The sequence below is a fragment of the Pinus tabuliformis genome, chromosome 2_2 (assembly GCF_031772625.1).
Source record: "Pinus tabuliformis cultivar Carrire ecotype Pingquan chromosome 2_2, CPIR1, whole genome shotgun sequence".
Taxonomy (NCBI): Eukaryota; Viridiplantae; Streptophyta; class Pinopsida; order Pinales; family Pinaceae; genus Pinus; species Pinus tabuliformis.
In genome coordinates, this window is record NC_142300.1 from 1257909830 (window position 1) to 1257921892 (window position 12063).

Genomic DNA, 12063 nt, shown 5'->3' on the forward strand with positions numbered 1-12063 from the left:
ACTATTGCAGCAACAAGAAGAATTGGGGTGTAAAATATCACAGTGGAGGCACTTCTGTGAGCTAAGCGATAAAATCACCAGTCAGGTGGTGGAATTGCGAAGCGAATATGATCAGAACGACAAGAGAGTGACAGAGTATCTGACTTGGCAAGATGATGAGAAGGGAAAAAGAGCAGGAGCACCTAGAATTAATGAAAATCATAAAGAAATTCTCTTTAAGAAATGGGACGAGCAGATCACGCAGGCAGAGCAAGCAGCAGAGGCAGCAGCGACACAGGCAAGTATTCTTATCGACTGTGTAAATGAAAATTTACACAGGGCCAATTTGATTTCAGAAACCACCCCGAGATACCTACCAAACAAGTTGCAACTGGAGACAGAATGGAGGCAAAAGGCACAGGCAAAAGGGAAAGCTATCCAAGCACTGGCTAGACTAAATTGGGAAAGTTACTGGATGTACCTGGTTAAACCACATAGCGAATGGATGACGGTAAAGTGTATCATGAACGCAGCCGAGAAGGTAGCGCCAGCTCTTATAGATGCCATTTTCGCAGCCCAGCTCAGAACGGAAATTAGCCAGCCGACTCTTCTCAAGCCTATGTTAGAAACATGCAACTTCAAAGACCAAGTCCACAAGTAGTTTTATTTAGAATGTTGTTTCTTTTTGTTTTAGTTATATTAGAAAAAGGACGGTCGTTTGAAAACCGAATCCTTAATTTTGTAATAATACTATTATTAGGATTAGGACATAGTATTTTAACCCTTCTCATTGCATTGGAGAAGGGTCCATAAATTTGTCAAAAACTTGTCCTCAGAACATGCATTTCTGCACCTCAGAGGAGGTTTTGATGAATGGAAGGATCGGATTTATTGATATTTGCATCTTAATGTCTGCTACTGATGTTGCATTTCTGTACTCTTAGTAGGTGTTAGAAGTAAGTAGAAGTAAATCATTATTGCTTGAAGTTTGTGAGTAAAAATCAGTCATAAATGGTACTTTTATCTCTTGATGAATTTCTACTTATTTGCTTAGAGTGATATACAGTTGATGTTATTTATATGTTAATGTATAAATGTGTGGTTACCATTTGGCACTTTTGTACGATGGAGTCATTTTTTCATGCTCGACATATGAATGATTTATCATGCGATATGCAGTCCACAACTGTCCTGTTTAACTTCTTATGCAGAATGGTTTATCTTAAATGGTTTATATTCTTATAGTAGCTGAATAATCTTCATTACCAGTTATTATATGAAATCTTTTTAGATCGCATGATGGAAAAGATATACCCCGGGTTAGCGTAGATTGCACATGTTGTTTTCATTAGATTTCAGCAGCTTATAGTCAAATCATGAGTTAGATTTAAATTAGCTCTCAAAAGTTCTCAAAGAAACAGCATAATCAAACCCTACACACACACACACCCCTTAGATCGGGAAGCTGGTCCCGTTATCCCAGTCGGACCCGCTACACCAAACGGGCAAGGAGCCGCCAACCAGGTTCCCGACCGGGTGGGTATCCCCCTTGTTGTTGACCCGATTTCAGGGCCCTCAACATATTTGGCGCTAGAAGGAGGGCCTGAGCATAATACCTGTTGGAATGTTTTTCGAATTATAAATCTTGAAACAAAATGACTACTCATGAAGTTCCTATTTGGAGTTGCATCTATGTTCATACCTCTTCCAACATTCCACCGGACGTGGTAAGGCTATTGTCTCAGGTAAAGTTCAATGGTAAGAAAAACTCTTCCGCATTCAATCACGCCCTTCAGTTCATACAAAAGGTTTCAACTTCTGATACTCAGAAAATTGATGAAGGCGTTTTGTGCAGGATTTTTACTCTTACCTTCACAGCAGAAGCTACAAAATGGTGCAGAACCCTCCCAGTTGCATCAATTCACAGCTGGGACCAGTTCGTTAAGATGTTCATCTTGGAATTTGATTGTTATGATTACGACCAGGTATATGATGAAATTGATTATCTTAGAGAACAAGATGAACCCGTAAGGGATTTCAATATGCGATTTCATCTTAAATGCCTACAGTATGATCTCGAAAATGAGCTCACAGATGAAGAATCTTCAGATTACGATGAGTATTTCCTACCTCCTGTGTCTGACCAATCAGAAATTAATTCTACCTTTGTTAGCTTTTCTTCTAATATGAATGATCATTCCAAGTTAAATACACAAAGCATCCATAATGAAGAAAATCTACAAAGCCTGGGAGTCATGCATGCTCTACTACCAGAAAAGAGAGATGAAGATGCTAAAAGCAAAATTACCTTGGAAACAGAAGATGACTCTGACAATATCATTTCAAGTCAACAAATGTAGATGCCAAGGTTAGATCAATCAAATGTTTCTCTTTCAAAAAGTATCAGCGCAAAAAGGTATGATCTAAAGCCCGACATTTGTGATGGATCTGATGAACAAAGTTTCTTTTATGATGTTTTTAAATGCATTGTTCCAGATTTACATTTTTCTCTTTATCCTGATGTTTTTAGTGATGACAACCTTTCCCCTCTTAATATTCAAGATATCTCAAAAACTACAGAGGCTTATTTAGATGACTCGTCATCATTAGGTTTTCAAGTTAAAGAGATTGCATTAACACAACTTTCGATCAAGGATAAAAAGGGATTGCCTGAACTCCCTTGTCAGAAAACATACAATGAAAAGGAGGAACCTAGGGAAATCTGTAGAGTCTTTTGTGATAGTTACTTTGACAATGATAATGTTGTTGAGTTTTCTCAGATAACTCAACTAGGGTCAGAGGATAAAGGACATCTTAAATCAGAAATCATGTCAGTCCACCCTCATCTCGAAGTAGAAGATCACTTAAATGATTTTACTATCCCAGGTAATACCCCGATCTATGATTCGTATCATGAGGAAAGCTCCATCCCTGTTTGTAATCATGACCTAGTTCCCTATTCACAAAACCTGGCCAGTTTTTGTGAAAAACAAGATGTTACAAGTAAAGCCCAGTTGTGCTGTAACACTATTTGTATAAATTCCCAATCATTCCTTTCTCACTCAAACTCATTATGTACAAAATCGGATTTCTTTTCAAATCTTCAAACTTTTGATAGATTATGTTTTAGCGACTTACATATGAGAATTTTCTTCTCAAACAAAATCACAAAAAACTCGAAATTAACAGAAAAAAGGTTACAAGTCATTGAAATCAAAAAATCTTGTCCACAATTTGACTTGCTATCCTTCCTATTGCGACATCATCAATTCACAACTGAAATTCATTCTGATTTTTATGATCCAATAGGTACCCAGTTGGAAACAACTTTGCATAAGAAAAGAAAATCAGCCAGAATTCCAATTGAGGTTCTGTGTTTTTATTTCTCAGCCAACAATTACGATCCAAGAAAAATTCGTTTCTTTTTATTAATGCTTGGAAGATTCATTTGGCTAGGGATAAAAATGAATAGATGGTTCCATTGGAAATATCATTTCACATAGTTATTTCCTGTATATGGTTAGAATAGGAGTAGGAGTAGGGTTAGTTTAGTTAGGTTTTTGTTTTTAATAACTGATAGGCAAAGCTATACATATTCTCTTCATAACCTCAGAAAATATTTTCCTATCATTCCTTTTTAATTTCCTCCATAATAATGTTTGTTCTGGTTCAATGACATTTGACATTTACTGAAGATACCTTGTCTCTGTTTAAAATTTGGAACTTCTGCTACTATCAACAGCGAATCTTTTAAGAAAATTTGATCTTTATTATCATTAGAACTTCAACCCATATATGATGATAGTTTCAAACTCCAAAATTTTAAAGAAAGCTATCTCAGTATAGGATTTGTTTTAAGTCAGCACAATGAAAGGTATCAATTTTAAGATAAGTATTCTCTGTCAAAACAACCTTTATTGCCCTATCATTGTCGTCCAGAACTTTCTTAAGGAAAAACAATGACTTCCTCCCTGCTAAAAGGGAATTACAGCATTCAGAGAAACAACCCAAGAAAAACACTATATCTCAAAGAATAAGAGGTCTCATCACGAGCCGGCTTATCATGATCACAGATATTATAACTTGCTGACTTTGCCAATACTGTCTATCAAAACAGGGCAACGACTTAAGATTGTTGCAATCAAAAGACAAGAGGTCTCATCACGAGCCGGCTTGTTCAGCAAAAGTGTAAATCAAGTGAATGACTGTGTCATAATTTGGCCACCAAACCAAGACATTGTTCTTTAGAGAATTAAAAAAGGAAAAGTGTGTAAAAAGGATTTTTCTCTGGAATGTTGCGAATAACCTCAAGCAGGATAAAGGATCATTGCTGGTTAAAAGGTAACCCTGTCGAGGCTATGGACGCCTGCTGGCAGCAGAGGCTCTACCTGCGACTAAGGAGCATACTAAAGGACTGATAAACAGAGAAGACTTTATTTTATGTTTTACAAAGACCAAGTAACAGCTGATTTAGATGCAAAGACGAACTGGGTGTACAAATAATTGAAACGGAAAGAGTTTGAAACGAAACATCATAGGCAGTTTGAAGTCTCATTTGTCTTATCTTTTTATAATAAAGTTCAAAATTTTTAAAATTTTCAGAAGTTTTTAAAAGCGTCAATAGAAATAACAGAGATAACTGGTTCTCCCAAGTGAATCGCCAATTGTTGTGGCCAGCAACAACCCCCCCCCTTTTTTCATTTAGTATCAAATCATGATACCGAATGAATGGGGACCCTTAGATAAAAATTTTAAGAAAAGCTAGACTTTCTTTTTTGAAGTTACAAATCATAATTTAGAAAAGGCATCTTAGATATTTTTCTATGGAAGACGATAGGTCTTTTAAAGTCGCGTATGCAAAAAGATAGGAAACATCTCCGTTACTCTTCTAAAAATCAAAATACGCGCCACCCTCATGATTAATAACGACATCGCATCGCACCATACTGATGTCCATAACGAAAAGCCAAGAAATTCGCCGATCTGCGATATTGCGATCGCTAGATCGCATATCGCATAAACAAGCCAGACGAGATTTGGCAAGCACTAGGTTTTGCGATCTGCGATATTGCGATCGTGCGACATGCGAGGGTACGTCAGCAAATCATAAAATCACCTTAGTACGAATCCTTCGGGCGCGCCTTTCAAAGGAAAAGCCACTTACCATTACCTGACCTGAAATCATGCGCTTTTAATGTTAGTAAGTAAATTGGTTGTCAGTCATTAAGAGGATTAAAGACGCGTGCCTTGTTGGATATTTGCTTCACGTAAGGTGGCGTAATTGATTTATCTCTTGCATTTAAAACTCTCCCATCACCTTTCTGATCGGACATTCCATTTCACTTGTAATCTGCAGGAACAAAGTGCAAAGACGACTCAGAAAGAAACACAAAGTAAAAATGGGAAAGAAGAACAAGGCTCAGAGCTCCGAAGCAAGAGAGAAGACCAAGGAGATGGCGCCCCTATACACAGATACAGCCTGCAACCGAGATGCAGGAATCTCCACATGGGAAGGCATGTACAGGCTATTAGAAGAGGAGAAGCCGAGAATAATGAAAGTGACTGCCGTTGCAGGTGCACCACGCTCCTCTGAAGCAACCCTAGAAGACCTAGCATGTTCATTCCTTCACAGAATAGCGGCAAGGCCTAAGATTCTACCATACACAGATATGGTCAAGTGGATTCTGGATGATGCAGAATTAAACAACAGACAATTCAAGATTCAGGGACATGGGATCGTGGGATCTTTCGCCGCCCAAGATCTGAAGCTAATGTACCATCTGCCCGAACCGCAAGTGACCTATAATGCAGAATTTCTTAGGAAGTTCGCAATGGAGAACCCAGATCTATCGGACACCACTAAAGAATGGTCTAGAAGAGATGAGCCGTTAAAGAAGGATAAGAAAGGTATGTACAGCACTGGTTCCCTTACTTCTCCATATTGTTTTGCTGCAGCCATGCTGTGTAGGTTGTTTGGTATGCCCGATATCAACAAGTTTTCATCTGAGTGGCTGCCATTAATCGACGCTGCCACAAATGCCGATTTAGTAGATTGGGCTAAAATTCTTTCCGATACTCTATATACGGCTGTGGTTAGTTACAGGTCCAAAAGATCCTTTTCTCAAAGGGTCTATCCTCCTTTCTATTTGGCTGCCTATGTTATGGATTCTGTTTGCCTTGTATCTAATTTCCCCATTATGGGATGGAAATGGACTACCCAAGACCCGTTGCCTATTCACGTCTATCACAAAGTCTTGTGGGATTCCCAGTTTGCCCCTCATTTTTACCAGATTTTCCATGGGCTTATATTGCCCATATATAGAATGATATATGGTAAGGACCCCCCAAGGTGCTCTCCCGAAGCCGAGACCGACATCATCTCCATCGCAAGATGGTTTGGGGAAGAATGGTTTACTTACATTCGAGTTTATGGAAGCACTGTACCTCCACATGTCCTACCCTTGTATGTCCCAGATAAGCTTTTGGCTCGAGAAATCGCTTATCAAACCTGCTCTGAAGGCGGCTTAACCAAAGAATTAAAAGATAAGAAAAAGGCCATTTGGCCTCAATTTCCCGTCAATTGTGGGGCCTTCTCTTTATTCGATGTAGGACACGCTTTTGATGAGGTGGAAAACGTGACGTGCCTTCAATTATATAAGTTCCCGATGAGGCCATTCGACCCAAATAAAGTTGCCCAAGAGTTTACTACGAACGTCAAGATAAGAGTGTTCTTCGGACACAAAGATTTGTTTGACGATCTCTTTCAGGGTAAGAGCTCACTCAAAGAGATTTTGCGAGAAGCTCAGTCAAGGTTATCTCCAGGTGAACTCCAGAAATTCACATCATATAGAGATAGAAGGCTGGCCAGCATTCCACTAGAAAGGCTACGAATACCTACTAGAGAGCCAACTCCGAGCATCAGCCTCAGCGAGAACTCCAGCACTTCCAAATCTAAGTCCAACGCCGCGCGAGAAGGTTCCGAACATCCTGAAGAATCTGTGCATGACAAAAGAATTAACGAAGAAGCAGTCAAAGATACAGCTCGGTCCAGTGTAATGTTTCAGCAACAAGTTATCACCTCGCCACCAAGAGATGTTCCCCCTCCGGTTATCGAAGCTCCTCTTGTCACAGCAGAGCTAGATAAAGAGTGGGAGTCCTTCAATGAATTAATCAACCTCGAAGGGCAAGTCCCAAAGACGCCCGTGAACGATACACAGGAGGTGCAAGAAGTTGCTCCAACCATAGTCAGCGTTACCACAGAAGCAGAAGATCTCTCCATCACTCCATCCTCAGAACTTCTACTTAACGTAGAAGAAATTCCCCCACTAGATGTGTTCTACAGTCCCCAGCACAAAGCAGTTGTGAGAAGACAAAGAAAGAAAAGAAAGCTCGAAAATGCACTGTCTCAAGACGCTGAACATTTAGACGTCTTGTGGAAAGACCCAAGTAATAATCCTACAGAAAATCTTACGAAGCTGTCTCAAATTGCAGGAGCGTATGCTTCTGCAACTATTGACAAGGCCTCTGAAGTTCAGCAGCTCTTAAAGGAACGAGAAAATCACATACAACTGCTACAACAACAGTTACAGCAAGCCAACGCAAACAATGAAGCTTCCAGACAGCTCGAAAAGCTCCAAGAAGACTTCCAACAGATGCAAATAGGCTACCAAAAGAGTCTTGAAGAAAAAGAAAAACAACTGCAGGCGGAGCAAGAAATGCACAGAGATGAACCTAAGCTTGCAGAGTTTATTTCAGAGTCCATCGGCTTGAACGAGCAACTACTGCAGCAACAAGAAGAATTGGGGCGTAAAATATCACAGTGGAGGCACTTCTGTGAGCTAAGCGACAAAATCACCAGTCAGGTGGTGGAATTGCGAAGCGAATATGATCAGAACGACAAGAGAGTGACAGAGTATCTGACTTGGCAAGATGATGAGAAGGGAAAAAGAGCAGGAGCACCTAGAATTAATGAAAATCATAAAGAAATGCTCTTTAATAAATGGGACGAGCAGATCACGCAGGCAGAGCAAGCAGCAGAGGCAGCAGCGACACAGGCAAGTATTCTTATCGACTGTGTAAATGAAAATTTACACAGGGCCAATTTGATTTCAGAAACCACCCGGGATACCTACCAAACAAGTTGCAACTGGAGACAGAATGGAGGCAAAAGGCACAGGCAAAAGGGAAAGCTATCCAAGCACTGGCTAGACTGAATTGGGAAAGTTACTGGATGTACCTGGTTAAACCACATAGCCAATGGATGACGGTAAAGTGTATCATGAACGCAGCCGAGAAGGTAGCGCCAGCTCTTATAGATGCCGTTTTCGCAGCCCAGCTCAGAACGAAAATTAGCCAGCCGACTCTTCTCAAGCCTATGTTAGAAACATGCAACTTCAAAGACCAAGTCCACAAGTAGTTTTATTTAGAATGTTGTTTCTTTTTGTTTTAGTTATATTAGAAAAAGGACGGTCGTTTGAAAACCGAATCCTTAATTTTGTAATAATACTATTATTAGGATTAGGACATAGTATTTTAACCCTTCTCATTGCATTGGAGAAGGGTCCAGAAATTTGTCAAAAACTTGTCCTCAGAACATGCATTTCTGCACCTCAGAGGAGGTTTTGATGAATGGAAGGATCGGATTTATTGATATTTGCATCTTAATGTCTGCTACTGATGTTGCATTTCTGTACTCTTAGTAGGTGTTAGAAGTAAGTAGAAGTAAATCATTATTGCTTGAAGTTTGTGAGTAAAAATCAGTCATAAATGGTACTTTTATCTCTTGATGAATTTCTACTTATTTGCTTAGAGTGATATACAGTTGATGTTATTTATATGTTAATGTATAAATGTGTGGTTACCATTTGGCACTTTTGTACGATGGAGTCATTTGTTCATGCTTGACATATGAATGATTTATCATGCGATATGCAGTCCACAACTGTCCTGTTTAACTTCTTATGCAGAATGGTTTATCTTAAATGGTTTATATTCTTATAGTAGCTGAATAATCTTCATTACCAGTTATTATATGAAATCTTTTTAGATCGCATGATGGAAAAGATATACCCCGGGTTAGCGTAGATTGCACATGTTGTTTTCATTAGATTTCAGCAGCTTATAGTCAAATCATGAGTTAGATTTAAATTAGCTCTCAAAAGTTCTCAAAGAAACAGCATAATCAAACCCTACACACACACACACCCCTTAGATCGGGAAGCTGGTCCCGTTATCCCCAGTCGGACCCGCTACACCAAACGGGCAAGGAGCCGCCAACCAGGTTCCCGACCGGGTGGGTATCCCCCTTGTTGTTGACCCGATTTCAGGGCCCTCAACATATTTGGCGCTAGAAGGAGGGCCTGAGCATAATACCTGTTGGAATGTTTTTCGAATTATAAATCTTGAAACATGATGACTACTCATGAAGTTCCTATTTGGAGTTGCATCTATGTTCATACCTCTTCCAACATTCCACCGAACGTGGTAAGGCTATTGTCTCAGGTAAAGTTCAATGGTAAGAAAAACTCTTCCGCATTCAATCACGCCCTTCAGTTCATACAAAAGTTTCAACTTCTGATACTCAGAAAATTGATGAAGGCGTTTTGTGCAGGATTTTTACTCTTACCTTCACAGCAGAAGCTACAAAATGGTGCAGAACCCTCCCAGTTGCATGCATCAATTCACAGCTGGGACCAGTTCGTTAAGATGTTCATCTTGGAATTTGATTGTTATGATTACGACCAGGTATATGATGAAATTGATTATCTTAGAGAACAAGATGAACCCGTAAGGGATTTCAATATGCGATTTCATCTTAAATGCCTACAGTATGATCTCGAAAATGAGCTCACAGACGAAGAATCTTCAGATTACGATGAGTATTTCCTACCTCCTGTGTCTGACCAATCAGAAATTAATTCTACCTTTGTTAGCTTTTCTTCTAATATGAATGATCATTCCAAGTTAAATACACAAAGCATCCATAATGAAGAAAATCTACAAAGCCTGGGAGTCATGCATGCTCTACTACCAGAAAAGAGAGATGAAGATGCTAAAAGCAAAATTACCTTGGAAACAGAAGATGACTCTGACAATATCATTTCAAGTCAACGAATGCAGATGCCAAGGTTAGATCAATCAAATGTTTCTCTTTCAAAAAGTATCAGCGCAAAAAGGTATGATCTAAAGCCCGACATTTGTGATGGATCTGATGAACAAAGTTTCTTTTATGATGTTTTTAAATGCATTGTTCCAGATTTACATTTTTCTCTTTATCCTGATGTTTTTAGTGATGACAACCTTTCCCCTCTTAATATTCAAGATATCTCAAAAACTACAGAGGGTTATTTAAATGACTCATCATTAGGTTTTCAAGTTAAAGAGATTGCATTAACACAGCTTTCGATCAAGGATAAAAAGGGATTGCCTGAACTCCCTTGTCAGAAAACATACAATGAAAAGGAGGAACCTAGGGAAATCTGTAGAGTCTTTTGTGATAGTTACTTTGACAATGATAATGTTGTTGAGTTTTCTCAGATAACTCAACTAGGGTCAGAGGATAAAGGACATCTTAAATCAGAAATCATGTCAGTCCACCCTCATCTCGAAGTAGAAGATCACTTAAATGATTTTACTATCCCAGGTAATACCCCGATCTATGATTCGTATCATGAGGAAAGCTCCATCCCTGTTTGTAATCATGACCTAGTTCCCTATTCACAAAACCCGGCCAGTTTTTGTGAAAAACAAGATGTTACAAGTAAAGCCCAGTCGTGCTGTAACACTATTTGTATAAATTCCCAATCATTCCTTTCTCACTCAAACTCATTATGTACAAAATCGGATTTCTTTTCAAATCTTCAAACTTTTGATAGATTATGTTTTAGCGACTTACATATGAGAATTTTCTTCTCAAACAAAATCACAAAAAACTCGAAATTAACAGAAAAAAGGTTACAAGTCATTGAAATCAAAAAATCTTGTCCACAATTTGACTTGCTATCCTTCCTATTGCGACATCATCAATTCACAACTGAAATTCATTCTGATTTTTATGATCCAATAGGTACCCAGTTGGAAACAACTTTGCATAAGAAAAGAAAATCAGCCAGAATTTCAATTGAGGTTTTGTGTTTTTATTTCTCAGCCAACAATTACGATCCAAGAAAAATTCGTTTCTTTTTATTAATGCTTGGAAGATTCATTCGGCTAGGGATAAAAATGAATAGATGGTTCCATTGGAAATATCATTTCACATAGTTATTTCTTGTATATGGTTAGAATAGGAGTAGGAGTAGGAGTAGTTTAGTTAGGTTTTTGTTTTTAATAACTGATAGGCAAAGCTATACATATTCTCTTCATAACCTCAGAAAATATTTGCCTATCATTCCTTTTTAATTTCCTCCATAATAATGTTTGTTCTGGTTCAATGACATTTGACATTTACTGAAGATACCTTGTCTCTGTTTAAAATTTGGAACTTCTGCTACTATCAACAGCGAATCTTTTAAGAAAATTTGATCTTTATTATCATTAGAACTTCAACCCATATATGATGATAGTTTCAAACTCCAAAATTTTAAAGAAAGCTATCTCAGTATAGGATTTGTTTTAAGTCAGCACAATGAAAGGTATCAATTTTAAGATAAGTATTCTCTGTCAAAACAACCTTTATTGCCCTATCATTGTCGTCCATAACTTTCTTAAGGAAAAACAATGACTTCCTCCCTGCTAAAAGGGAATTACAGCATTCAGAGAAACAACCAAAGAAAAACACTATATCTCGAAGAATAAGAGGTCTCATCACGAGCCGGCTTATCATGATCACATATATTATAACTTGCTGACTTTGCCAATACTGTCTATCAAAACAGGGCAACGACTTAAGATTGTTGCAATCAAAAGACAAGAGGTCTCATCACGAGCCGGCTTGTTCAGCAAAAGTGTAAATCAAGTGAATGACTGTGTCATAATTTGGCCACCAAACCAAGACATTGTTCTTTAGAGAATTAAAAAAGGAAAAGTGTGTAAAAAGGATTTTTCTCTGGAATGTTGCGAATAACCTCAAGCAGGATAAAGGATCAT